Source organism: Balaenoptera ricei, chromosome 8 (genome assembly GCF_028023285.1).
Source record: "Balaenoptera ricei isolate mBalRic1 chromosome 8, mBalRic1.hap2, whole genome shotgun sequence".
NCBI classification, from domain to species: domain Eukaryota; kingdom Metazoa; phylum Chordata; class Mammalia; order Artiodactyla; family Balaenopteridae; genus Balaenoptera; species Balaenoptera ricei.
The window spans coordinates 106,027,787-106,054,978 of NC_082646.1; the positions used below are offsets into that span (position 1 = coordinate 106,027,787).

A 27,192-nucleotide genomic window follows, 5' to 3' on the forward strand; every position below is an offset into this window, starting at 1 on the left:
TGACCTTGGGGCGGAAATGAGGTCCACCCCAGTCACTGCCAAATCCTCTGTCCGCTGACAGCGGCCAACCAGGCCAGGGGCTGGGGCTGGGGTGCGCTGGGGGCATCGCTCCCCGCCTCTCACACATTCTGCCAGCCCTTCCCTGCCCCCGCACTGCTGCTCAGGCAGTGCAGTCCCCCGACCCCCATTTCTCCCTTGCCTACTCCGCACCTTTTCAGGCCCGGGGCACCTGGGGGGGAAGCCCCTCCCCCGACTCCCAGCACCTGTTGTCCTGTGGGTGGGGGAGAGCTGCTTCCCAGTTTGTGCCCCAGCTCCCGGCCCAGTTCAGGGGCTGGAATGTGGCCACTGCCTGGTGAAAGGGAGAGGGCCAGACCCGGAGTGCTTGGCCACTGTCACTTCAGGGGACCCAGCGGCCCCTCTGTCACTCTCTGCACAAAACATTTTAATTGGGGACTCCCCTGGTGGCTCAGTGGTTAAGAATCTGCCTGCCAGTGCAGGGGACATGGGTTCGATCCCTGGTCCGGGAAGACCCCACACGCCGCGGAGCAACTAAGCCTGTGCGCCATAACTACTGAGCCCACATGCCACAACTACTGAAGCCCATGCACCCTAGAGCCCGTGCTCCGCAACAAGAGGAGCCACCACAATGAGAAGCCCGCGCACTGCAACGAAGACCCAACGCAGCCAAAAATAAATAAGTAAATAAATAAATAAAGATAAATAAGTACTAGGGGGTCTTCCCTGGTGGTGCAGTAGCTAAGAATCCGCCTGCCAATGCAGGGGACACGGGTTCGAGCCCTGGTCCGGGAAGATCCCACATGCTGCAGAGTAACTGAGCCCGTGCGCCACAACTACTGAGCCCATACTCTAGAGCCCACGAGCCACAACTACTGAAGCCCACCTGCCACAACTACTGAAGCCCACGCACTTAAAGCCCATGCTCTGCAACAGGAGAAGCCACCGCAATGAGAAGCCCGCGCACTGCAATGAAGAGTAGCTCCCGCTCACCGCAACTAGAGAAAGCCCGCGCACAGCAATGAAGACCCAACGCAGCCAAAAATAAATGAATAAATTCAAAAAAAAATTTGTTTAAAAAAAATAAGTACTAGGGATGTAATGTACAACATGATAAAAAAAAAAAAAAACATTTTGCTTGGGTGCCAACTGTGTGCCAGGGGCCACCAAGGGTACCCAAGTTGAGTCGAGGGGAGTGTGTAAATGTCCAGGTGAGGAAGGTACCAGAGCTGGAGCAGCCTGGAGTCTGGGGGCTTCACAGAGGAGGCGGCAGCACACCTTGGAGGGAAGGAAGGACATGCAGGGAAATGAGTCTGAGCATTTCCCTGGTTGGAGGGACGGGGAGCCACAGGGGTGCCTATGCTGGGGAAGGACGTGGTCGGCTTTGCCTGACTCTCCACAGGCCCAGCGAGGATCAAAGGGGCCAGAATGTGGTTGAACCAGGGCAGCAGCAGAACAGGGATGGAGGGAGGGGGAGGCGAGGGGAGAGGGCGGAGGGGAGGGGTACACACAGATACATCTTCCTCTTCTTTTCTTTCGGGGCCACCCCCTCGCAGCATGCGGGATCTTAGTTCCCGACCAGGGATCGAACCCAGGCCGTTGGCAGTGAGAGTGCTGAGTCCTAACCACTGGGCTGCCGGGGAATTCCCTCCTCTTCCTCTTCTGGTTGCTCCCCACTGCACACCCCCTCCTGCCCTGCCAGGCAGCACCTAGAGTGGCCCCACTTTGAGGGCCCAGGCAGGGAGTAATAGGCATGTATCTGGGGCTCATAATACTTTTAGGGACCATGAAAACGTAATTTCTTTTATTTATTTATTTTTATGTATGTATGTATTTTTGCGCTTTTTATTTTATTTTTTATATTTATTTATTTGGTTGTGCCAGGTCTTAGTTGCGGCAGGTGGACTCCTTAGTTGAGGCATGCGAACTCAGAGTTGCGGCATGCGGACTTCTTAGTTGAGGCATGCATGTGGGATCTAGTTCCCTGACCAGGGATTGCACCTGGGCCCCCTGAATGGAGAACGTGGAGTCTTAACCACTGTGCCACCAGGGAAGTCCCTAATTTCTTTTAAAATCAGAAGACGGGCTTCCCTGGTGGCACAGTGGTTGAAAGTCTGCCTGCCGATGCAGGGGACATGGGTTCGAGCCCTGATCTGGGAAGACCCCACATGCTGCGGAGCAACTAGGCCCGTGAGCCACAACTACTGAGCCTGCGCGTCTGGAGCCTGTGCTCCACAACAAGAGAGGCCGCGACAGTGAGAGGCCCGCGCACCGCGATGAAGAGTGGCCCCCGCTTGCCACAACTAGAGAAAGCCCTCGCACAGCAACGAAGACCCAACACAGCCAAAAATAAATAAATAAATAAATATATTTATTAAAAAAAAAACAAAAAACAATACCAGGGGAATAAAAATAGAATCTGGGTAATAAAGTCTAACCTTTAAAAAAAATAAATAAATAAAAATTAAAAATTAAAAATTAAAAATTAAAAAATTAAAATCAGAAGAAAAAGTGAACTTTTAGGTTGAAAACAAAAGTTATGTATAATTTTAAGTATATATAAAATATATAATATATATAAAATGTTAATAAATTCGTCTTTATGCCAACAAAGTCATACAATTAACTTTTATTTTTGTAGAGGAAGGGCCCACAGTGGCAGAAGGGCCTGGGCCTGGGCCAGGTAAGCTCTGTACTTGCATGAGCTCATTTAATCCTGACCTTGTGTGGAAGACACTATTACTAACTCATTTTACAGATGAGAGAGCCGAGCCATGGAGAAGGATCTTCTCACTATGCAAATATGAGCAACTCATGTGTTACCCCCAGCTTCCTGGTTAAAGGTCCAAAGCCCCCTTTTGCTCTCAGGATAAAGAACAAGCTGCTCCCATACCCCAGGCCCATGACCCTGCTGACTCATCACCTTATCTCTGTCCTCTCTCCCTCCCATCTATCCCTCAGCCACACTCCAGGTCCTCAAACTTGCCCCATTTCCTCTGGCCCCAGGGCCTTTGCATGGGCTGGTCCCCTGCCTGGAGGAGACCCTCACCATCTCCGGCCCTGAGAGCCGGCAGTGTCTGGAGCTGGTCTCCGGCTACACCCTCCCATGGGCCCTGAATCACTGCCTCCAGCATCCTCACCTCCCAGGTGAGCGTCTACTTTGCTACCCTACCCCCCCAGCCCTGAGTGTCTCGTCCACAGTGCGTCCCCAGCGCCCAGCACAGAGCCCAGTGCACAGCAGGCACCCGCTAACAATACACTGAACAAACCTGACAGGTTACAATTGTGCCCAGAGTCACTCAGCCAGGGGTCCCCTGGCTCTGAAGGGTCCCCTGGCTCTGAAGGAGAGGCTCTCATCCACCAGGCCTCACAGAAGAGCCCACCCGGGGGGGCCCTAAGAGGCAGGATCTGGGGTGGGGGCCATGCAGGTGACAGGGCTGGTTCAAGGGCAGTGACAGGAGGTGGTGCAGGAGCTGCCTAGGCTTTTCCCTGACAGGGACTAAATCCTCCAGCCCGGGTGGGGGAGTGCCAAGGGAGGGGGCGGTGGGCCGTGTGGGCCACCACAGAGGAGACTCGGTGACCCGAGGAAAGCGCTGAGCAGGTTACTGGGCCAGGGGGAAGCTGGGTGAGCGGGCACAGCAGTGACTTTGCAGCAGGCACGGCCCCTCCGGGTGTTTCCGGAGGCTGCGGCTGCCACGTGGCCTCATCCTCGCCTCCAAGGCCTGAGAGGCTGCCGGCCAGGCTTGGGGTGGGGGGACTGCTCCCCCAAATCACCCAGCCCCTCTCCCTGGCCCCTTTCCTCCACCCTCCCCTGTAAGGCCAGATCTCAGCTTTCTATCATTTGACAAAGGCACATCCAGCCCCTGTATGTGCCAGGCTCTGGGACACAGAACGGCAAGGCCCTGCTGGCACAGATCTCATCATCAGGCAGGGAGACAGTCCAGAAACAACCAGATAAACTTGAACAAGAATTACCATTAGCGCCAGAGGTTGTGAAGTGGAGAGAAGGGAGGAGAGAGTGGCAGGCAGGTGGGTAGGGGCTCACCTAGAAGTAGTCGGGGACCCACTGAAAAGGAAGCCACTTGTGAGGAGCACAGGCCAGGCAGGGGCTGGCCTGTGCAAAGGCCCTGAGGCAGGAGCCCACCTGGTGGGTTTGAAGCACAGCCAGGAGCCGCTGTGGCTGAGGCAGAGTGAGTCGGGGAGAGAAGGTCAGAGGGCGAAGGGGGCAGGAGGAGGACCAGGGGGCTACTGCACTTTCCAGGTGATCCCTTCCCAGACCTCCTCCTTGGTTCTCCCCCAGTGTCTGTGCGTCCCCGAACAGCCCCTACAATTCCACTGCACCTGCCCCATTCCTGGCCTGCCTCTGCCTGGCCGAGCCCCCACTGCTCCCCTGTGCCCCGGAGTCTAGCACAGCGCCCGGCACCTATGAGGTGACGATTGACTGACGGCCCGCGCGATGGGATGGAATGGTGGCCCCAGCCCCACGGGGGGTTGGGGGGAGTGGGCTTTGTTCCCATGAAGTCCTCACCGTTTCCTCCCCGAGTTCCCACAGGCCTGCAGTGGGTGTCCACATTACTTGAGGACGAGCCGTTTAAAACAGGTTTTAGATTAGAAACGTCCCACAGATGGAATAAAATGTGAAATGTGCTGAATTTCTGAAGAGAAAACAATAGACTTCAAAGGCATCTCAAGCTGTAAGAGCAGTTGCCGTGTTTGACAAGCTCTGTCTCCCAGGCCAAGGTCACTGTCCTGTGAGGTGAGGCTGCCTGGTGGAAAGTGTGAGGCTTACTGGACATTCCCCAGGCTTGGGGGGCCCTCATAGGGGGCAAGGGGCTCACACTTATTGGCACCAGGCTATCAGACCTCTGCTGATCAGCTCAACATGTGTGTACGTGTGTACACACACCCCTTCCTGCCCTGTTTACAGATGGGGAAACTGAGGCCCAGAGAGGCAAAGTGACTTGCCCAAGGCCACAGCCCTCATCGGAGGAGCCAACGTCCTCGTGCTTTGCAAGGTCTGGTCCTGTAACCCTCAGCTGTGACCTTGGGCCAGTTGCTCCACTCCCTGGGGCCTGAGTTTCCTCATCTGTGGGGTGGGGAGGTCAGTTAAGTGAAGGCCTTTGGGGCATGGATGATAATGTTTAAAATGCCTCTAAAACTGTTACGGCGTCATAGAGCTTCGTGATGGCATTGGGTGCAGGAGCTGGGGTCCCCAGCTCTTCCCAGTCAGCCAGGGAGAAGGGTGAGATCAGCCTGCTGACAGGCTGCATTAATAATAATAACAACAATAATAATGACAGCAGCTTCTTCTCATCAGGGTTTGTTCACCAGCCTCCCAGGGAGAGCCATGGGGACCTTACTGGATGCACTGCTCCATTTTACAGATGGGGAGACTGAGGCTCAGATAAGTGCCTGGCCCGAGGCCACACAGTGAGGGTGGTGGAGATAGAATTTCAATCCCATTGATCTGACTCTGGAGCCTGGACCACTCAGCATCCTGCTCAGCCAGATTTGGCTTTTTTGCCTCCAGGACCGAGCTCCTCACTCCATCTTCTGTGAGCAGAGCCCTGAGATTTCCCAAATCTGTTGGGAGTTGTACCCAGCTGGGCTCCCTCTTCCAGAGTCTCCCCCTCAGCCTCCTCCTTCCCACTGGCCCTGTGCCAGGCCCCCCCCTTCCTCGGCTCTCCTGAACCTCAGATGGGCCTCCCTCACTCCTGCCCCTTCACCCACGTCCATTCTGGTTCTGCAGTCCCCTCCCTGGCCCACCCCGGGCATCCCACCCCCATGCCTCTCCCTACAAAAGCTGCCCAGTCAGCCATTTAAGCTCAAAGCAGGTGACTTGGCTGCGGTTCCTGCTGGCCTAGGCCCCTCCTTTGTCCCCTCCTGCCTGGGTTCCTTGGGCTCTGCCCCTGGAGACCCAACCTCCCAGCTGGCGGTCCCCAAGCTGGACCCCAAACTCTTGGATCCCACCCTCCCACAACACCCATTCTCCAAGCCCCGTGGACACCTTCCACATATTGGTATTTTGTTTTGCAAGAAATTCATGTTCATTGCCCCAAATTGGATAATATACATAAAAAGCAAAAGAAAAGTGAGTCACCCATTAGCTCATTGCACAGATTTGGCTAGCCCCCGTTCACATTTTCCTGGAGGAACTTTTAGACTTTAAACAAACACAAAAAATAGTTAATAACACATTTATCGAGCAAATTCTTTGTGCCAGGCATTGGGCCAAATATTTTCAGTGGATTCCTTCCTTTCACCCTTCCCTCCCTGCAGAGCCTAATGAGAGGGAGCTATTATTTTTCTCACTTTACAGATGAGGAAATAGAGGCTCAGAGAGGTTGCACGACTTGCTCAAGGGAGCCAGGCTTCGCATCAGGCAGTCTGATGTCTGAGGGAGTGCTGAGTCTGCAGTGCTGTGGGACCCTGGTTGCTGCCTGGGCCTCCCCTCCCCCAGGAGCCAGGGGTCCCAGCGCTCAGCGTCCCACCATTAGCATAACCACAAACATCCCTGAAACCCAATTACCAAGAGATGACTTGGGCCCCAGCCAGCCGGGCGGGCACAGTCTCCAGCCACGCAGGAACAAGGGGCTGGGGCCCAAGGGAGCCCTGGCGGGTGGAAGAGTGGACGACGAGGGGAATAGGTTCTGGGGGAGGGGCCTGGAGAGGCTGCTTCTACTCTGCTCCCGGGGCGGTGTGGGTGTGTCCTGCAGGCAGCTTTGACCCCCTGCTCAGCCCCAGCTGGAGAGGTCCCCCCTACCCCTCAGGAAGGGTCACAGGTTCCTCTACCCCCAGCTTGCTGGGTGATCCCAGGCAGCCCCTTGCCCTCTCTGAGCTTCAGTTTTCTTCCTGAAAGGAGAGGACCAGGGCTAATGGAGCAGAAAACAAATGACGGCCTGGGAGGAGGAAAGAGTGCAGGTTCAGAACAGCAGGGCAGGTCTGGGGCTGCATTTCTAACTTCCCCATGAGGTCCAACCACCGTCTCCTCCCACCTGGGCAGCTCCTCTGCTGGCCCTCACCCTCCACTCCGTCCTCTTCAGCAACCGGGGCTCCTTTTCTATTGAAAACACACACACACACACACACACACACACACACACACACGGCCCCTTGACCCACCAACAGCCCAACAAATACAATGTCATAGAAGAGCTGAAGCCCTCCCCTCCCCTCCCCTCCCCTCCCCGACAGAGGAACCCACCACCCTGAATCGGGCATGTATTTTCTTTAGAGTTTTACTATGTATACCCCTCAACAGGCTATTACCCAGGTATTCGTGTTTTAATTTTTTTTTTTTCTGGATTTATTTAATTAATTTATTTATTTTTGACTGCGTTGGGTCTTCGTTGCTGCGTGCGGGCTTTATCTAGTTGCGGTGCGCGGGGCTACTCTTCGTTGCGGTGTGTGGGCTTCTCATTGCAGTGGCTTCTCTTGTTGTGGAGCAGGGGCTCTAGGCGTGCAGGCTTCAGTAGCTGCGGCACATGGGCTCAGTAGTTGTGGCTCGCGGGCTCTAGAGCGCAGGTCTAGTAGTTGTGGTGCACAGGCTTAGTTGCTCTGTGGCATGTGGGATCTTCCCGGACCAGGGCTCGAACCCGTGTCTCCTGCATTTGGCAGGTGGACTCTCAACCACTGTGCCACCAGGGAAGCCCATCGTGTCTTAGTTTTATATAAAGTGGAACTCTAGGATTGGCTGCTACCCTTTGTGGTGAGGCTTGGGAGGCTTATCCGGCAGGCCCAGCCTGCTCTGGTCGGTCTGCTTTCACCGCTATGTAATATTCCAGGCTGGGACTGTCCCACACTCTTCCACCCGTCCTCCCACTGACCACCAATCAAGCGTGCCCAGTTTTGTCTCTTGCAAACCCAGCTGCAGTAGCATCTTGCACGCGGCCCGTGAACCCATGTGCTGGAATTTGTCTCCTATACGCCTGGCAGTGGGACTGCTGGTTGTGGTATATGCACATCTTTAACTCTACTAGTTATTGCCAAATTGTTCTCCAAAGTGGTTGTTCAGATGATCGTTTTAAAATATAAATTAAATCATGTCATTTCCCTGCCTAAAACTCTCAAATAGCTTCCTATTACACTTAGAATAAAATCCATACTCCCCTCCACAAATGCATGGCTGCATGCCACGCTCCATTCTCCCCAGTTTCCTGGACTTCTTTCTCTTCCTCGGATAGGGCTGGCTCTTCCATGCCCCAGGGCCTTTGCACATACTGCTCCCTCTGCCTGGCACACTCCTCCTCCATCTCTTTCCAAACTGTCTCCCGCTCATCCTTCAGGTCTTCAATGAAAATGTCACCTCCACTGAAAGTCCTCCCCTGAAGTGCCTCCCACCCTGTTCCTCATCACCCTGTTTATCTCCTTCAGAGGGCACGTCATGGTCCTGTAGTGATCCCGTCCTCTCATTTATTTGCTGGTTTATTACCAGCATGGCAGCCTGTGGAAGAGGGCCTGGTCTGCTCTGGTCATTCCTGTGCTCCGGAGGCCAGCACGGCCGGCACTGAAGCTCTGCTCTCAGTGACATTCATTCATTCAGCAGATGTGGATTAAGCCCCATCTGGTTGAAATGTCCAGAGGGGAGTGAGCCCGAGTTGAGGGCAGAGGGGTAGCCAGGCCCATGGGGCCCTGAGCCTTCTCGCACGGCCATGGGGAACTATGGCAGGTGCTAGAGTGAGGGGGTGGCAGGGTCAGGCTTGCACTTTAGAAGGCTGCTCCTCAGAGCTGAGGGGGAGCAAATTGGAGGGAGTGGACCTGGAGGCAGGGGCTGGAGGGATGGTGGTGGCCGAGGATGGGTTGATGGAGGGCCAGGAAGAGAGGCGATGCTAAACCCACAGGGACCAATTAGAGGACCACGGGAGACAGGATTGGATCGGGCACAGGATTGGCTTCCAAATGTGGCTCAATCCAGTCGATGGAAGGAGTACCTTGGTGTGAGGAAATGGCAGGGCTCTGGCCCCCTTGATGCCCCCCACCCCCATCTTCCACCACTGCAGGAAGCTGGGAGGGAGCTCTCCCAGTGATTTTGAGAGGGCGGCAGAAGTCCAGAGGTGCCTCCTTGGACCCCAGCGAGGCACACCTTGATCTAGTCCAGCCCCTCTGTGTATAGACAGGGAAACCGAGGCCCTAAAAGGAAAGGAACTAGAAGAAGACCACACAGCTGAATCCTCACGCTAGTTGTTGCTTTTGGAACATGAGGTGTGGTACTGAGACCAAACAGACATTCCCTTCTTCCGATATAGACAGAGGAAAGGGGCTTCCCTGTGGCGCAGTGGTTAAGAATCCACCTGCCAATGCCGGGGGCACGGGTTCGAGCCCTGGTCCGGGAAGATTCCACATGCCGCGGAGCAACTAAGCCCATGCGCCACAACTACTGAGCCTGCGCTCTAGAGCCCGCGAGCCACAACTACTGAGCCCACGTGCCACAACTACTGAGGCCCACGCACCTAGAGCCCATGCTCTACAAGAGAAGCCACCGCAATGAGAAGCCCGCGCACCACAATGAAGAGTAGCCCCTGCTCGCCACAACTAGAGAAAGACCGTGCACAGCAACAAAGACCCAATGCAGCTAAAAATAAAAAATAAATAAATAAATTTATAAAAAAAAAAAAAAAAAAAGACAGAGGAAAGGCAGCCAGCCTTTGCTGTGCAGGGAATTTAAGTTAGACACCAGGAAGGACTTCCTTAGAAACTCCACCCACCAGACACAGCCTTGTCAGGCCCGCCTTCTCTGGGCAGCCCCTGGCTGACAGTCCTGCAGCTGGCCCTCTGGGACACTCAGGACACGCGGTTGGGGAGGTGGCCCATTCAAGGTCACTCAGCTGGGAAGAGGCGGTTTCATCTGGGTCTAAAACTAGAGCTCCTTTGGCGGGAGGGCCAGGGGTGGTGCTGAGGAGTCCCAGTTCCCTCCTGTCCCAGGCCCTGCGGTCCGAGAGCCCAGGGTGTCCCCTGTCCTGAGGGCCTCAAGGCGGCCTTCTTGCCCCCTCCCAGGTTGTGTCCTGTGGGGACAAGATAGGACCCCAGTGTGGTTCCAGGCCCAGCTGCCTCAGGTCCCCCTGGGCTGGGCACCCCTCCTCCCAGTCCTGCCACCCTCCCAGCTGGAGCTCCACTCTTGGAGGGAGGAGGAGGGGGAGGCCGGGTGGCAGGCAGCCATTGGTACGCGAGGCCGTGCCTCCGCCCCTCCAAGCCCAGCCTTTTCTGCTCAGCTGTTTAAGGATCCCTCCTCACAGAGGCAGCGTGGTGGTTGCTGGGCAACCCCATCCCCCCACCGTCACTGGAGCCCTCCCCCTCCTTCCCCACCCCTCGTCTGTGGCTCCTCCCAGCACCCAGTCTCAGAAGTGTCCTGAGCTCAGAACCTGCCAGGCCTGGCTGCACCTGTGCCAGGCAGGCGAGGGGCCTTGAGTGACCCCACCCAACCCCAGCCCTGGACCCCAGCTCTGCTCCACCAGGACTCAGGAGGGGGAACCCAGGCTCAGGACACCCCGTCTGATCTTCAGTGACTTCAGCTGCCCTGAGGTGTTGGAACCTGTTGGGAGGACAGAGAGGACCAAAGGGGACCAAAGGAGAAGGGCCCAGGAACTGTCTGAGTCCCCGGGGAGGTGGCCTACACAGGGCATCGGGCCTCAAGAGCCCCTGGGTGGTGGTGGGAACCAAGGCAGTGAACTCGGACGGGGGCAGGGGTGGGAGAGAGGGGAGCTGAGGGGGAGGGTGGGGTTCTGAGCCCGGAGAAGGAGGTCTGCAGGGGGTCAGAGAGGCAGTGGTGGGGTGGAGGGGTTGTCAGGCGAAGCCGGGCTGCAGCAGAGGTTTCTGAGCCTCCAACCTCAAAACCCCGAATTTTCTACCCCACCATCCTCCACCCTGCCCCCGCCTTCCACCTCCTCGGGCAATCAGGCAGACAGTGCTCTCTGGCTCCCCAACATCTTGGGGATGTTCTCGTTCTTCCAACTTCCTTCCTGATCAGGCCTGTACTTCTGGCCTCGCCTCTGACTCTCCTTCCCACAGCCCTCTGCCCACAAGCTGCTCCCCATCTGGCCCTCTGTACCTTGGCACAGGCTGGTCCCTCCACTTGGACTGTCTTTTTAAAAAATTAATTAATTAATTTTTGGCTGCGTTGGGTCTTTGTTGCTGCGCTCGGGTTTTCTCTAGTTGCGGCGAGTGGGGGCTACTCTTTGTGGCGGTGCACGGGCTTCTCATTGCGGTGGCTTCTCTTGTTGCGGAGCACGGGCTCTAGGTGCACGGGCTTCAGTAGTTGTGGCACGCAGGCTCAGTAGTTGTGGCACAGGGGCTTAGTTGCTCTGCGGCATGTGGGATCTTCCCGGACCAGGGCCCGAACTCCTGTCCCCTGCATTGGCAGGCGGATTCTTAACCACTGCGCCACCAGGGAAGTCCTGGAATGTCCTTTAAGACACAACTCAGGTCTCCCTTCCTGAACTTGACTTGGGATGTGTGTAACAGGTGAATGATAGCCAGAGTCAAGAAATGCTTAAATCACCATCAGAAGCATTACTTCTGGGAGTAATGGCCTAGGAGTGAGTGGGTGAGGGAGGCAGGGAGCAAGAGGCAGCCCCAGGTGCCTGGAGGAGATGGGGGATGGGGTGGTGGTGATGTCATTTGTGGGGGGAAGAGGAGGTTCCCAAGGGAGAGGAGGGCCCATCAGAGACAAGCCTGGACAGCAGCCTCAGTCCTGCCAGGGCAGGGGAGGGTGGGCTGGTGGGGAACCCTTGCCCCTGGGGTGGCATGGTCCTGCCTCTCCCCAGGCCTGGTTCTAACTCTCTCTGGCGTACTTCTCCCCACCCACCCAGGGGCCTGGAGTGGTATCTGTCCATTCTGATCTCCATCCTTCACCTCCCATCACCCCCAACTCATACAAACACATTAGGACCCTACCCTGCCATACTCCAGTAGCTGGAAGTGTGTCTGGCGCCCCTCTGAACCCCTGGAACCATCATTTTGGGGCATTTTTAGGAATCACGATTGGCCTTGGGCAGCTCTGTCACTGTTCCCTGCAGGGCTGTTCCAGCCTGACACTCAGCAACGCCTGATTGTTCTCCCCAGGTGCCCGGCACTGCAGCAGGTGCTGGGGACACGTGGGGACCACAAGAGGCCCAGGATGTGCCCCCAAGGGGCTCACAGTCTACTGGGAGAGACAGACACATACGACACTGAACACGGGCTCCATCGATTCTGAGTCTCACCATGGCTTCATGTACAACTGAAGAAGAAAACACACTACCAGCCGCGCCCCGATTTCAGAGATGTGAAAGTTTGGTCTAGTAGATGAAGAATGGAAGCACACAAACCATGCATAATCACAGACTGAGCTAAGTGCTACCAAGGAGAAGCTCAGGGGTCAGAGAGAACAAGGTGACCCAACTGGGAAAAATGGGTTCAGGGAGGCCTCTCAAAGGACACGATGGTCAAGCCCTGGGCTGAGAGGTGAGTAGGAGCTGGCTTGGTCTGGAGAGGCGGGAGAGTGCAGGGAAGCGGGACCCCTGATTCAGCGCCCGGACAAGGCGGAGCGGGTGTGCTCCCGGCCTGGCCAGCGGCTTCCCAGGCCAGCTGCCCCAGGCCACCATTCCCCACTGCTCCCAGCACCTGTCCTCGGGAGTTGCTGGCTTTGTCCTACCTAACTTTGTCCCTGCTGTGCCTGTTCCCTGGAGCACCCTCTCTGGGACTTCCGCCTGGGCTGGGGCCTTGCTGTCCCTGAAATTCTGCCCTGGGGGCCACCCCTGCCTCTCCTGTACCCTGACCCTGTGCTTATGGGGAGAAGCCCCCAACCCTCTGTGCTGTGCAGGATGGAAAGGTTTAGTGCACAGTGGCAGAAGAGAGAGCGTGGTGGTGTTAGGACTTGGATCAGAGAAGCCGCTGAGACTTTCTGGTGAGAACTGTTGTTCCCAGCCAGATGTGCACAGCCAGCCTACCCACAGGCCCCACGCCCACGAGTCATGGAAACATATCAGGGCGCCCCTGGGCGTCACCAGGAGACCACAGTCTGGGATGGCCAGGTATTCAGTGACTGCGATTCTCTGGGTCCCCCCCCCCCAATCAGGTACCCCCAGATGCAGTGGACCCTGGGGATCTTGGAGGGCAGTGATCTTCAAGATCAAGCACCCACAGATGGGGCATAAAGTCCATTAGGTGGCTCTCTGGATCCAGGTGAGAGGCTGGAGGTCTGTCCTCCCTGGAGATGATGTCCAAGCTGGGGCCTGTGGGGCAGGCTGAGCCTCTGACTCTTGGGCAGCTGGCTGAAGTCCAAGGTCATGCCCTCTGAACAGCAGCTCTTGGCCTTTTCAGTGGTGCTGATCCCTGACCACTCCCTCAGGGGGCTTCATTCCTGGATGCCCAGCACTGAGCCTGGGGCGAGGGGGTCCCTGGTGATGCCCACTGACCACCCAGTGGGGCAGACCCTACCCCTCTCTTGAGTCAGGTAGTCCCTTCTGCTGCCCCCAGCCTGGAACAAGCCCAAACAGGGCCAAGGGTGGCACAACCTTGGCTGACAACAGTCTAATCATGGTGAGTTGTGTTGTTGCCGCACTTCACAGTATACAAAGCACTTTTCCTCTTGGGGCCTCATCAGACTGTCACAGCAGCCTTAGGAGGTCTGTGATGGCCCCATTAAGATAAGGAACAGGGAGGCTGCGACAGTGCCCGGGGTCAGCAGCGGGGAAGTGGTGAGGTGGTGAGCAGAATCCACATCCGAGGACTCCCAAGAAGGTGGGCAGATGGTGGGGAGGCCGGGGTGCTGCAGGCGGGGCCAGCGTGACCTTGGCTGCCCAGCATAGGGCCCACCGCACCTGGATGCCAGACACTGCCTGGGTTACTGCCGCCCTGGGAGCTGGGGAGCTGGGGCTTGGCGAGCCCACGGCTGAAGCCACAAATTGTCCCTGCGTGACATGTGCCGCCTCGTGCTGAGAGCACCTCTTTGACTGCCTGGCTCGAAGACTAGCTCAGTCGTCCTGGGCCAGGGCCCCACCAACCAATGCCCTCAGGGAGCCCCACAGCACACAGGGGCTCAGCAAGTGTTTGTTGAATGAACGAGGGATCTTTCTGAATCTCATAGCCAACAGTGCCTCTGCCGTACTTATCCTCCCTGGCACCCTACTCCTTCCAAGATAAAGGCCAGACTCTCCAGGCTTGTCCAAGGCCCTGTATACCTGGCCTGGCTGACATCAGTTACCTCATCTTCCACCATGGTCTCCGTTGACTCCTAACCCCCAGCTCCAACCAACAATTCCAGATCTCCAAACCCCAGGCTCTTTCACATCATAGCCCCTGAGAACAAGCTGAAATGAGCTTCTAGTGTCTGCCAAGAACATTCCTCCCTACCTTCCAAGACCAGCTCAATAGCCACCTCCCCTGGGAAGCCATCCTTGGATCTTGCAGTTGACTTGGCCCCTGTGTCCAGGGGTCACGTGGTAATGATGTCTGTTTCAGCAAGATCCTGCTAAGCCAAAACTATTTAGATGGCCATCCCCCGGCTGGATTTCCAGCTTTGCCAGGGCAAGGTACAGCAAGGCCTGATCCCCTTTGGTCTTTGGTACCCAAAAAGCACCTGGCACGGTAGACCTCCATATTCCCTGAACTGTGTGTAGCCACCAAGTACATCAGCTCAATGGAATATCATGCAGCCATTAAAACCACTATTATGAAGAAGATATTTTGATATCTAAGTGCAACCTGTCAAACCGCTATATCCATGCCATCCACTCCACTCCGAGGCTGTGAGTGCCTGCTTTGTGCCAGCCCTGTGCTTGGCATGGGGGTGGCAGGGATGGAAAGGGGTCCCTCCTTCAAGGGATTCAGTTTAGAAGAGGAGAAAGACACACATAATTCCTGAGCAACACGCCAAGTGCCACGATGGAGGGAAGATGGAGCCCCAGGGCCCCCACGTCCATCTGGGGGTCTGGGGAGGCGGGACAGAGACCATAGCTCTGTAAAAATTACAGCCAACAGTGCATGGACAAGCCTGGAAGGGAGCGGAGGAATGGAGGCTGTTGACGCCACAGGATGGTGGCAGTGTGGGTGATTTTTCTTTCCTTTATTGTTGGTATAATGCGGTTTGGAAAATAAATAAAAGTTGGGAGGAAAAAAATAGCTGTTTGGTGAATTGAGTATAAAGCAGGGGAAGGAAGAGAGGGAGATAAGGGGAGGAAATGGGAAGGGAGGGGTGAGGAGGGAGAGGCAAGAAGGGCCAAGGCAGGGGTGCTCACAGTGAGGAGAGGCAGCAGCCTCAGGCAAGGCCTCAGCCTGCTCCCAGGCTGGGGGCGAGAGGGCCAGGAGAGCACAGGACGGGGGGAGAGGGGGCCAGTATCCCTTACGGTGACCTTCTCCCAGGGAGAAGCCGGGAGGGCATCCCAGGGGAGGGGTGGCCTGGCCAGGCATTGAAGGACAGCAAAGCGCAGGGAGTGCTGGGCTCCGGGAAGGGTCTAACACGGGCCTGCAGTTGGGACAGTGGGTGGGAGGTGCTGGGATGGGTCTGGGGGGAGGCGTCCCACCCAGACTGTGGGCATTCTGGGTGTGGACCGGCAAACAGTGGGGCCTAGGTGGAGGCGGTGGGGTTCTACGTAGAGGCAAGGACTCAGAGCAGCCCTCCAGGGAAAGGGTTGCAGGGCCTGATGACTGAGCTCGGTAAGAAGGTCTGGCCAGGGGGAGGCCAGGCAGACAGAGAGCTCCTTAGTACCCCAGAGAAGGCCTAGAGCATGGGGACTTTCCAGGCTCAGAGGAGGGAGGTCTGGTCCACCGGCACCCTCACGCCCGCACCAGACCCCACACAACAGGTGCAGACATCTCCTTAGTCCCCAGTGCGTGCCAGGCATGGCCCTAGCCACCTTTCTGCTCAAGGTCTCCTTCAACCCTCCTGTTAACCCTTGCAGGTAGGTTGTTAATGCTCCCATTTTACAACAGGGGACACTGAGATTCAGAGAGATTAAGTAACTTGCTCAAGGTCACGGTCAGCTAATGTAGGGAAAGGCGGGGCTGGGATCTGACCCGGGGCACTGCCTGCTCAGGCAGCTTGGTGGAGCAAGGCGAGCAAGCCAGACGAGGGGGTCCCCGCGGGGAAGGCGAGCCAGGCAGGGAGGAAGGGGTTACCTTGGCGCGCTGAGTAGATAGTGGGTAACTGTTTGTGAATGAATGAATGGACGGATGGTTGGAAGGATGAATGAATGAGTGCAGAGAGGAGGGGTGTAAGGGGAGGCGCACGTGAGGGAGAACGCTTTTCTCTCTCCCCGCCCCCGCGCTGGAGGCTGGCTCCGGGAGCCTCCCTCCTCAGACCCCCCCGCGCACTGAGGACCGACACCCCAACCTCCCCACCCTCCCCATCCATTTTAGCCGAGGGCAGGAGGAGGGGGACGCGGAGGCCGATTCTCCCAGGCTGGGCCCGAGTCCCCGCGCGGCGGCGCAGCCTCCCGCGCCCGGTCCCGCCGGCCAGTGCGCAGAGCGGCGCCCCCGCCCCCGTCACCTCCTCCCCGCCCGCTGCCTCCCCCCTCCTCCCCTCCCTCCCCGCTCCGCGCCTGCACGCACGGCCCCCGCCGCCGCCGCCGCCGCTGCCGCCGCGAGGGGAGAGGCGGCCGCACAGCCTGGTTCCCCGCGCCCTGCTCGCCGCCGCCGCTCGCGCAAGCCCTGCTGCTGGCCTTCGCCCCACCGAGCGCACCCACCCGGGCACACGCACCCCGGCCGCCGGGCGCACCCCCGCGCACGCCCCCCGCGGCTCCGCCGGGCGCCGGAGCCGGGCAGATGCGCCGCCGCGCGCCCCCAGCCCCGGGCCCGCCACCGCGCCCCGCCGCGCGCCGGGGGCTCCTCTCCCGGGCCCCCGTGGGCGCCCTCCGGCTCCAGTTCCCGCCCGCTCCTTGGAATAACCCCTGAGGCTCCAGCCGTCGCCGCAAAGTTTCCCGAGGAGACCCGCCTCCCTGGCCGTTGAGCAGGTAAGGGTGGATGCACGGGGCGGGGGCCGGGGTCCGAGCGTGCGGGACGGGACGCCGGGGCCAGCGGGGCGGGGTGGGAGAGTGCAGGGAGGCGCCGCAGGATCCGGCTGCCCGGCTTTGCCCGGCAGCCGCGGGGGCCGCGCAGCCTTTGGGATTTCGGGAGGGGGGCCCCCCCAGTCGACAGCCGAGTACCCATGGCGCTGGCTCCGCCGCGGGGAGGCGCGGGGTGCGCGGCCGGCGGCTCCACTCTCCCCAGCAGAGGCTGGAAAGGGCGGGGGCTCGGCGGGAGCCCCGGTCCGAGACCTCGCTGCGCCCCCAGGGAGACGGCCCCGCCCGCGGGGGTCGCCTCGCTGGGCTGGACTGTTCCGGCTCCGGTCTAGTACCCGGGAACCAGAGGGCTTGGCGCACGCGAAGACAGGCAGCCTGCCGGCCCGGTCGCCGCGCTCCCGTCCCCACCAGCCGCGTGAGTCACGGTTGGAGCGAGGTTTTATTTTTAAAACGACTTCAAGGGGGGCATAAGCAGCCTCCAACTTCCCTCCCTGTGCGCGCGGTAGACTGTCAGCCCTGTGCGGGGCAGGAGACCAGGGCGGTGCACCTGGCGGCTAGAACGGTGGGACCTCTGGGCTGGAGGCCGGGGGCAGCCGGTGACCCCCCAAAGCCAGGGGCCGGGCGCATGCCCCTCCTCCCGGGGGACTGGGGAGTGTGTTGCCCAGCTGCAGGGAGCCCTGGCTGATCAGAGCTCTCCGAGGAGGAGAAAGTTGTGGAGCATGGACATCAGGGAGCTGCCCCAGGCTTCCCGGCGGCCCCGAGGGCTGTGAGGCTCTCTGGGGCGTGTGGTTTTAAGAGAACACAGCCCAGCTGGGCTGTGCGAGGCCCTTGTATCCCAAGCCGGAGACCTGATGTGAATAAATAAAGCCTAGGCTGGGGGCAGAGGTGGGGGGCATCTGGGTCCTGCCCTGCCCCACCCTGGCCCCTGCATCCTCAGGGAGGACAGAGACCAGTCTCTCTCTCCCTCCCCAGGTGGCTCAGGAGTTGGGGAGGCGGCTGCCTGTGTGGGGCTCAGAGCCCCACAGAACGCAGGATGCCCCTGGCAGAGGGATGTGGGCTGGGGCATGCCCCTCTCTGCTCAGCAGCCGTGGGGAAGGTGGCTACGCTCAAGGGCTCCAGGCTCAGGTTTCTGGAGTGAAAGCCAACTGCATCTCTTCCTGCCAGCCCCAGGAGGAGAGGCGCAAACATCACCTGTCAGCTGGTGCCGACTCCGTGGGCGACTGTTCAGGGCTTCCTCAGAGGTTTAAATGGAAACGGCCTGAGCTGCCAGGGCCCATGCCCAGGAGGGAGTACTGCCCAGCTGAGCAGGCAGAGAGGGGGCCCTGGTAAGTGTGAGGGACAGGAAGAGCCGAGGGGCTGTCACATCCTGGCTGAAGGGTCAGACATGGGCCAGTTTGAGAGCAGGAGAGAGGAGGGCAGACAGAGGAGGGTCTGTGTATGGAGGCGGGGGGTGGCCTCTGTGCACGTCCCTGGCCCCTTGACCTCACATAGACACAGGGCTGGACACTCTTCTGTAAAAAGCCTCCCCGGCATGAGTTTGAGCCAGGCATGCCCCGGGGCTGCTGTAGCCTGTAGCATGTCCCCTAAGCCCCGGTCTGTGTGCCTTCGCTCTACCACTTACTGGTTGAAAGTCCCTGCCTCTCTGAGCCTCAGTTTGCCTTGTTGAGTGTACTCACCTCCTGAGGCTGAGTTTGGCGGGGACAGGATGCATTATAAAATGGGGTGAGGTGGACAGATGCCCTGCTCCTGTTGAAGGGGTCCCCGAGGGCTGAGAGCACCTGGAGGGCTGGGGGGGTCCGATTCCCCCCAGCCAGGGGCCTGTTGGTAGACATCAGCCTGACGGTGACCCTCAGCACCAGCGCCCTTCTTGGTGTCCCCCCTCGTACCTCCTCTGAGGCCCCCCGTCGTCGTGAGCCCCTGGGAGGTCCACCCGGCTGGTCTCTAAGGAGACGGTGGGTGGGAGGGCTGCTGCCGCCCCATCGCATCACCTGCTGCCAGGGCTCTGTGGGGAGGGCGTTGGCCTGCAAGACTCAGCTCTGCACAGACTGAGGTCTGGTGGCTGAGCCTGTGTCACCCACTGGGTGACCCCAGGCCTGTACCTCTGGGGACCCACTTCCTTGCCTGCACAGGGGGATATAACGGCTCTCCCACCCTGTGAGAATGGGTGGGCACCCTGAGTGTGGGTGTTGAGGGACAGTGAGGCAGGCCCGGAGCCGGCTGACTGCCGGCAGAGGCCCAGTACAGGGGCAGTTGTCAGGAAGTGGCTGCTCTGGTGCAGGGGAGGATGAGGCCCCTGGGGCCCGTGGGGCAGAGCTCCCTCTGCCCAGTCAGGTGGGACAGAGGCAGGGAGGCAGGGCTGGGCGGGGCAAGGCAGGTTGCCCCCCTGCCCGGGGAAGGGGCAGATGGCTCAGGAGTTGCGGTGAGCGGGTGAAGGCCCTGCCCTGAGATGTAGATGGCCCCACTGTGTGTCCGCGGGGAACTGGGGACCTGCTGGCAGCCACCTCCCCAGCCAGCCAGGCTGCCCTGGAGTCAGGGCTGAGAAATGGCCTGATCTCAGAGATGGGGCCTGTCTGGGGCTGTGTGGGGGGGATCTGGCTGGGCCAGCCCTTCTGCCCCAGGGTCCTAGGGACTTGTGGTTCCTGGGGAGGGTTCTCTGCCTGGCCTGCTGACCTCGAGCCAGTGACTGGATCTCATTGGGCCTCAATATCCTCATCTGTAAAGTGGGGTAATAGCAGTTCCCACCTTGGGGTACCCACTATGAGATGATGCATATGAAGCTTCTAGCAGAGTTTATGCCTAGCAATGCGTTGCCCCCTGGGGTCCCCACCCCTGGATCACGCTGGGCTGAGGGCTTTCAGCTTCTTCAGGCCTTGGAGTAGCAGGAAGGATGCCTCGGTACCCCGCCGCAGCCACCAAAGTCCATTCCGGGTGGGATCTCACATGCCAGCTGGCTGGGGTGTCAGCTCCAGTGACAGTGGGAGTGTCCAGGAGCAACAGGGGTGAGGCTGAGGGGTTTTGTCTTGGATCCCTCGTGGGATGGGGTGTGTGGGCTGTGCGGGCTGCGAGCGTATGGACCAGGAGGGGTGTGAGGCGTGTGGGCGTGGCTGGGGGGTCTTGAATGCCTGCCGTGGGATGGGTGGTGGGTGCCCCAGGGTGCTCACCGTCCGGAGAGGCCGCAAAAGCTCTGGAAGGGTGGGGCTGGCACGGGCCTCAGGCCTGCTTGCTGCCCTTGATGTGTGCATTTGGGGGGGTCGCCTCCCTAGAACCTGGGTCGTTCTCCCCGAGACAAAGTTCAGGCCTGCTCCGGCTTGTACCAGACATGAAGCAGCTGTATTCTTTCCTCTGCCACGAGGCAGTCACCCCAAGAAGGCCAGGGTGGGGGGACGGCTGGAGGAAAAGACAGGGGAATGGACAGTGTGACCCCAGGGTGCTCCTGCCATGCTCCACATCACGCCCCCGCCCCGCCGGCCTGGCATCCCCTAGAAGCAGCTGGAGCGGAGGGAGCTCCATGGAGAGGGCCGTGTTTGTGCAGGCCTGTTTGCCTGAGCGGCGGGTGGATGTCTGTTTACCGCCGCCTGCGGCCCCCAGGGCTCAGCCGCTCCCTGGGGTCAGCGGCTCTGCGGATGATGTCAGCATTCGGGGGCCTCGACTCGCCTTGTGGAAGTTGTTTGCTGGATTCACTGCAGCCCTGGGTTTTGAAACTCCCACCGTGGCCTTGCTCGTGCTGCCTCCCACCCCGCAGAGCTGGGGGGGGACATGGGGGGGTGGGCAGTGAGCGTGGGGGAGGGGAGGTCGGCCACAGGCATTGCTGGGGGGATGGGGGGTTGGCTCACAAGGTGTCCTGCTGGGCACCCCTGGCTCCCTGGCTCTTCTGTCTTTCCCTCCCTCCTTCCTTTCCTGCCCGTTCATTCATACATACATTCATTCATTCGCGTTGAGCACCGGTTGTGGGCCAGGTGCAGTGCCGGCTCTGGGGGAAAGGGAAAACAAGAGCAGCTGTTAAGTCTTGCTCTCGGGGAGCTACAGTTGGGAGTGGGGGTCAGACTGCAATCAGTTACTTTCCCTCCCACCTCGGAGCCTTGGGCTCTGAAGGCAGGAAGGCAGCCCTCTGAGATGGGGTGACCGGGGAGCCTGCTGGGGCCCGGGATCCGGGAACGGGGTGCTCGAGCCAAGGACGTGAAGGTGGAGCAGGAGTCGGTGAGGAGAAGGGACGGGAACAGGAGCCCGGAGGACAGAACCAACAGAAGGGGCTGCCTGTGGACCCCTTGGCAGGTGTGAGGAGCGCTGGGGGGTCGGGGAGGCATCTGGACGGCGGGTTTGTTCAGAGCTTGTGGTCTGTCTCCCTGGGTCTCTGCTGGCCTGTCCATCTCCATCTCTCGGGACTGCCAGGCCTGCCTCAATGACCGGCTGCCTAGTCCTCCTGGGTGGGCCCCTGGAAGGGTGGGCTTCCTGGGCTCAGGGTGGTCCCCTGTTCCTGAGAGCTGTGTGTCCGCCTGCGTGGGCAGCCTGACCCAGCCTCTGATGGGCCAGGAGGGAGAATATTTGGGCTGGTTTGTGATGGGGGCAGTGGCCCCAGTGTAGACGGAGGGCTGCTGGTGACGGAAGGGTGTTCCTTAGACACCCCTCCCCCACCTCGGCTTTGAATGTCCCTCAGTCAGGGGCTGGGGAAGAAGGCAGTGAAGGCCGGGTCTCCTGGAGGCACCAGGACCCAGCTGTATGGGGCTCAGCTAACCACTAGGGGACACTGCCTCCCAGGCAGAGCGCGGGACCCAGGCTTCCGGAGGGTGGCTGGGCCCAGGTGCTGCAGGCTCTGCTCACAGGGTGGGGGTGGGGGTGGGCCTCGCTGTCAGGGAGGCAGCGGCTGGGCCTTTGGGGAATGGCTTTGTACTTAATTAAAACTGGGCTTAAAACCGGGGTGGCCGAGGCGCTGGTCCTGGCCGCTCCTGTCTGCACTGCTCCCGAGAAGCAGCTCTGTGACAGCACGTTTTTTGCTCCCCATTCCCTCCCTCTGGCTGAATTAATCGTTGGCACCAGATTACAACAGATTTAGCAAACTGTAAAAAAAAAAGAGAGAGAGCGCGTGCGAGCGAGGAAGAGAAAAGAAAGGGGGATTCACTTCGGAGGAGAGGACAACGGCGTTTATCTACAGAAGCAAATTGCTCTTGTCGCCCTGGTGCCCCTCCAGCCTCCACCCTGACGATGCCTGCCTGGGAAGTGCTGCGGGAACATGTCCTCTCAAACGCCGCCGGGCGCTGGTGCCAGGATGGGCTTTCCCTGGGGGCGGGGTGCCAAGGGCTGCCTGGTGGAGCAGAGGGCAGAGCCGAGTTTTCAGGGGGCCATGGGGGGGCGTCCAGGGCTGCTCTCGGGGGGAGTGCCCGGCTGGCTGGTCCTGAGTGGTGGGGTCCGGGGACAAGGGGTCAGAGGGCCCGTGCGGCAGGGATGGCTGACGGCAGGGGTTGTGTCTGTCTTGCTCATCCCCAGGTCCTGGTAGGGGGCCCGGCACATGGTAGGTGCTCAGTGTGGCGCAGGGTGGATGAACGGATGAGTAAAAGACGAAGCCACGGCTGAACCGCCTCAGGAGCTGGTGTGGGGGGCAGTGGAGGGTCCAACGTGCCAGCTGGTACTCCTGGGGATGAAATCCGCTGGACTGAGCTGCCCTTCAAGGGACACGCCCCCCTGGGTCCTGGATCAAACTTGGACGAGGGTCCCTGCGGGCCCTGCCCAGGAGCTGCCTGCTGGCTTTCCCGGGATGACCTTGATTTCAAACATGCTCCTCTGTGGTCAGACCTGAGGGGCCTGGTTCAGGCTCAGGGAATCTGGCTGCCAGCAGGCCCACTGGGCTCCCAGACTGGGCTGGGCTGCCCCTGCCCTGAGTAAGGGGCTTAGGTTCAGTGGCCGGGGGGGGCTCACTATCTCCCTCAGAGAAGCTGCCCAGGATGGGCCAGGCCTGGAGCCCGCCACAGGAGAGTTATGCACAGTCCCAGTCGTGGCAGAGCCAGGTCAGGACGGGAGACAGGTGTGCACCGTGCTCACACCTCCCGCGTGCCCACACACACTCACACTCCTGCACAGAGGCTCACACCCATCCCTCTTAACCTGCCTTCCCTGAGCCGGGCTCTGGTGAATGACCCTACAGCCTGTCTGACCCCCAGGGCCCCGCTGCTAAGAAGAGCCTTGAGTGGCTGCCACCCACCCAGCCCAGGGCCTCTTCCTGTGCAGCCCCTGCCCATCCCGACCCTGCAGACAGGGCCGTCTGTCGCCCATGTGCTTTCCCTGGGCCCCTCTCTGGGGAAGGGGTGGATGCAAAGGAGTGAGAAGCTGGGGTGAGAGCCCCTCCACAAGCCCTGCTCCAGCTGAGGAGGCCTGGAGATTGTCAGCCTTGCAGCCTAACCTCAGACCCCAGGAGGGAGCCCAGCACTCAGGCCGGCATGGCACTCGGCAGGGCCACCTGCTTGGATCCAGCAGCAGGGGAGGGGCTGGCCCATTGCTCAGAGCTGGCCAGCGAAGAGAGAGGGCTCCTAGCAGAGAGAGGGCGGCGGGGGTCTTGGAAGCCCCTCCCCTCCTCTCTAGACTGTACCCCCTAGAAACTGCCCACCTGTCCCAGGGAGACAGACCACACACACTCCCCTACCCCCCGTCCCAGTCAGAGTCTGGGGCTCTCTGTGCCTCAGTTTCCCCACTATTATTGGTCAAGGGGTTGGACCACCAGGCTCCAAAGGGCCCGAGAGCATCATGGCTCTGCGACTCTGAGCCCTGAGACCCCCCCCAGGCTTGGGCTATTGAGGGGAATGGGCAGTGCCAGGCCCCCACTCTGCCTGGCTTGTCTTCTTCCCACTGTGAGTAGGGAGGCTGAGGCACAGAGTGGAGAAATGCCTTGTCCAAGGCCACGCGGAAGTCTAGATCCACCAGGAGGCAGCCGGACTGTGGAATGAAAGTGCCCACGCTCTGGAGTCTGGTGGACCTGAGTTCCAATCCTACCGCTGTTACTTATCAGCTGGGTGCCCCTGGATGCCTCACTTTCCCTCCGCGTGCCTCAGTCTCCACACCTGTGAAAGGGACCGACAGAGTGCACTTCCCAGGGTCAGTGTGAAGATTCAGTGTGACAGTGTCCACAGAAGGGCTCTGTAGGAACCAGCAGTTACTGCACTTCAGCAAATAGGCCAGGTCCTGCCAGACGCAGGGCTGGGATGCTGCTGGCCCTGCTTGGGGTTCTGAGGAGCTCAGGGCCTGGGAAGGGGTGCACACGCTGGCCTCTTGTGCTTCCTGGCTGGCAGGCTCACGGGGCATTTGCTGAGCTCCTCATGGGGGCAGAGGTCGGTGTCTGAGGTCTGCGGCCCTGGTGGGTAGCAGGTGGATAGATGGGGGAGGGGAAGGGACCCTATACCACTCAGCTGTGATGAGGAGCGTGTTGGAATGTGGGTAACTCTGGGGAAATTGGGGAGAACTGAGCCGCCGAGGTCTCCGGGAAGCAGTAGGGTTGGGGGGTGGGAGGAATGGAGGGGTTAGGGGCCAAGGAAGAAAAGGGAGAACGTGGGGCTCAAATGTCACCTTCTGCCCAGGGTGAGTCCCCTGGTATGGGGTCAGGTGGGTCTCCCTTGGGTATTTACTTACTGGGCACCTCCTGTGTGCCAGGCCTCGGGGTGGAAGCCAGGCACGGGGACCAGTGACTAGATCCCTCCCGTGAGGGCAGCAGAGAGGCCATTACCGCTGCCTTTATTGACTGTTCACTGTCTACGCAGCAGGCCGCGAAGCACCATGCTAGGGACTCTTCCCATGCAGGACTCCTTGAGGCTTCAGAACAACCCATTTTACAGAAGAGAAAACTGAGGCACAGACAGATTAAAGTGTCCGGACTAAGGTTGCACAGCCAGGACAGGGCATCTTACCCCTTACCCCCCAACACATAAGGAAAGGGTGGTCATCCTAAAGGTAGTAGCCGACAGATTGCACTTGCTACGCACCCGGCGGTGTTAACTGGATTTATCCCCCCCAACAAGCCTCTGAGGTAGACTAAATTATTTTCCTGATTTTACCCCAGGAAACAGACACAGCTGAAGTGACTTGCCCAAGGTCACACCAAGGAAGGGCAGCCATCGAGGCACCCTTGGTCCTTACAATGCTCTTGAAGACGGAAACCCAAGCACAGAGGTTCATCTCTCAAGCTTCCCCCTCCCCCTTGCCCCTCCCCTTCTGTCTCCTCCCATCTCAGAGCCTCGTGCCTCCTGTAGGGCCCCCCACTCGGCCCGCCCTCCCTGAGGCCCCACTGTGTGCAGGCGAGGTGCCGCCCTTTAACCCGCATGGGGTGGGAGGATGAAGGGAGGGCTCTGGCGGAGGTGCCAGGAGCCTGGAGGGAGAGCCAGGCGGGGGACCCTCTGGGCCGGGTCTGCTTTCCGGGCTGCAGGGTCGGGCTGCTAGCTGGCGGTGGGCAGGCTGGGTGGCGGCATGTGCTTCCCCTTCCTCCAGCTGCTCTCTAGCCAGACGCTGCCCGAGACCGAGACGTCAGCAGGCGGCCCATGGGGCCGGGAGGAGCTGGCGGCGCGGGGTCGCGGGCGGCCTGCGGCCTGCGGTCACGGAGCAATCTCCATTAGGGCCCAGAGCGAGTGGCTGCAGCTCCTGGAATCCTATTAAAAGCTTTTTCATTGTTCCCTGCGATATGCTCCGCTCCGCCGGGACCTGGGCATGTTGATAATTTATTTGTGGAAGGGAAAGGGGCGAAGAGCGCAGGAGAGAGGAGGAAATGTCATTATTTGCTCAGCCGGCTTTCTGCAGCGCGGCCCTTCCGCTGGCAGCTCGAGTGGGGGCGCCCCATCCTCCCCCCGATTCTGGAGGTTGGGGGAGCAAAGCTCTGCGAGGGTGCAGCTGGGGTGGCCTGGGCCGGGGGAGGAGGGAGGCCTGGGGGAGGTGAAGGCCGCATCCTCTGGGGCCCTGACAGTCAGAGGCCCCAAACCCACACCTGCAGCGGAGGGGGTTCTCCCGGCAGCTTCGTTGAGACTCTGGTGTGGACCGGGGTGCGGCTGGGGCCTCTTGCTGTCCTGATTCTGGCATGGGTAGGGGCCAGGGCAAGCTCGCGGGGTCCTGAGGGTGCAGAGTCGAGAGACGGCTCCTGGGGTCTCCAGGGTGGGGAGGGGAAGCTGGTTGCTGGGAGGCGGTGACTGGGGGGCCCACACCCCTGCAGCTGCCAGCTGTGTGATTACAGAAGTCCCTGTACCCCGGACGCCTTAAAACAGGAAGAGGCCTCGGCCTCTCTGGGGGACGGGAAGGGATTCAGAGCTAACAACATGGAAACAGCAGCGACGCAAGCCCATTTACAGAGTTCTCACGTGTGCTGAGTGCTTCACGGGCAGCGTCTCTCGCAATCCTCACAGCATTCCTGTGCGACGGAATGCCTAGTGTCTTATTACGCGTGAGGAAACTGAGGCACAGAGGGTCATGACCACACAGCTTCGAAGAGGCAGGGGTGGGATTTGCACGCTGGCCTCTCTCAGCACAGTTACTGACTCTGGTCAGGGCTCCACAGAGACCTGGCTTCCCCTTGGTCCCCAGCCCCCCTCTTCCAAGGTGAGGAAAGCCCAGAGGAGGGAACAGGGGTCCCCTCCTGCAGGCACCTTCAAGGGTTGAACTTAATCGTCCCAGGGGCGCTGTGGGGCTCAGGCATCCTTATCCTCCTCACAGACGTGGAAACAGAGGCTCAGAGAGGTGGTGTCATTTGTACCAAGTCAGGGCGGGGCCGGATTTGAACCCAGGCTGGCTCTGGGTTCTCAAAGTATCCCCTGAGCTGGGTGCAAGGCTGCCCACAGGGGCATGTCATGGTAGCCCTGGGCAGTGCTGGCTTTGGGACTAGGACCCCACAGAGGGTCAGGCTCTGGACGGCTCTGCGTGGCCCGAAGTCCCCTTCACATACACAGCCCTGACCGGCCCGCTCTAAACTGCAGCGGTGGGAAGGAGGATGCCACGTGGAAATGTCCCCCATCCCTGCCCCTCTAGCACAGACACTGCCAGACAGTTAAAAGAGTTCATACTTGCTCCAGTCACTCACTGGCTTTGAGATCATCAGTGACTCCCTATTTCCTGAAACACTGACCAAAGCCCTTGGCCTGGCATGTCAGACCTCCCCAGCCCAGCCCTGGCTGGCCCACCAGCCTCTCCTCCAGACCCTCCCCCACTAGGCCTGTGGATGACACGGCTCACACCTCTGCTGTTCCTT

The 27,192-nt window shown here is 59.7% G+C and overlaps 2 protein-coding genes across 5 annotated transcripts in view; one reads left to right on the forward strand and one right to left on the reverse strand.

Moving 5' to 3' along the window:
• MACROD1 (mono-ADP ribosylhydrolase 1) overlaps positions 1–27,192 on the reverse strand; it is a 153,327-nt gene that overhangs the window by 18,382 nt on the left and 107,753 nt on the right. The window lies entirely within an intron of this gene.
• Positions 16,790–27,192, forward strand: part of FLRT1 (fibronectin leucine rich transmembrane protein 1) — a 76,870-nt gene continuing 66,467 nt past the window's right edge. For all 3 annotated transcript variants that reach the window (XM_059931860.1, XM_059931861.1, XM_059931864.1), the window contains exon 1: positions 16,790–16,940. The gene's annotated coding sequence lies outside the window, so the exon portion shown is untranslated. The remainder of the gene's footprint in view (positions 16,941–27,192) is intronic.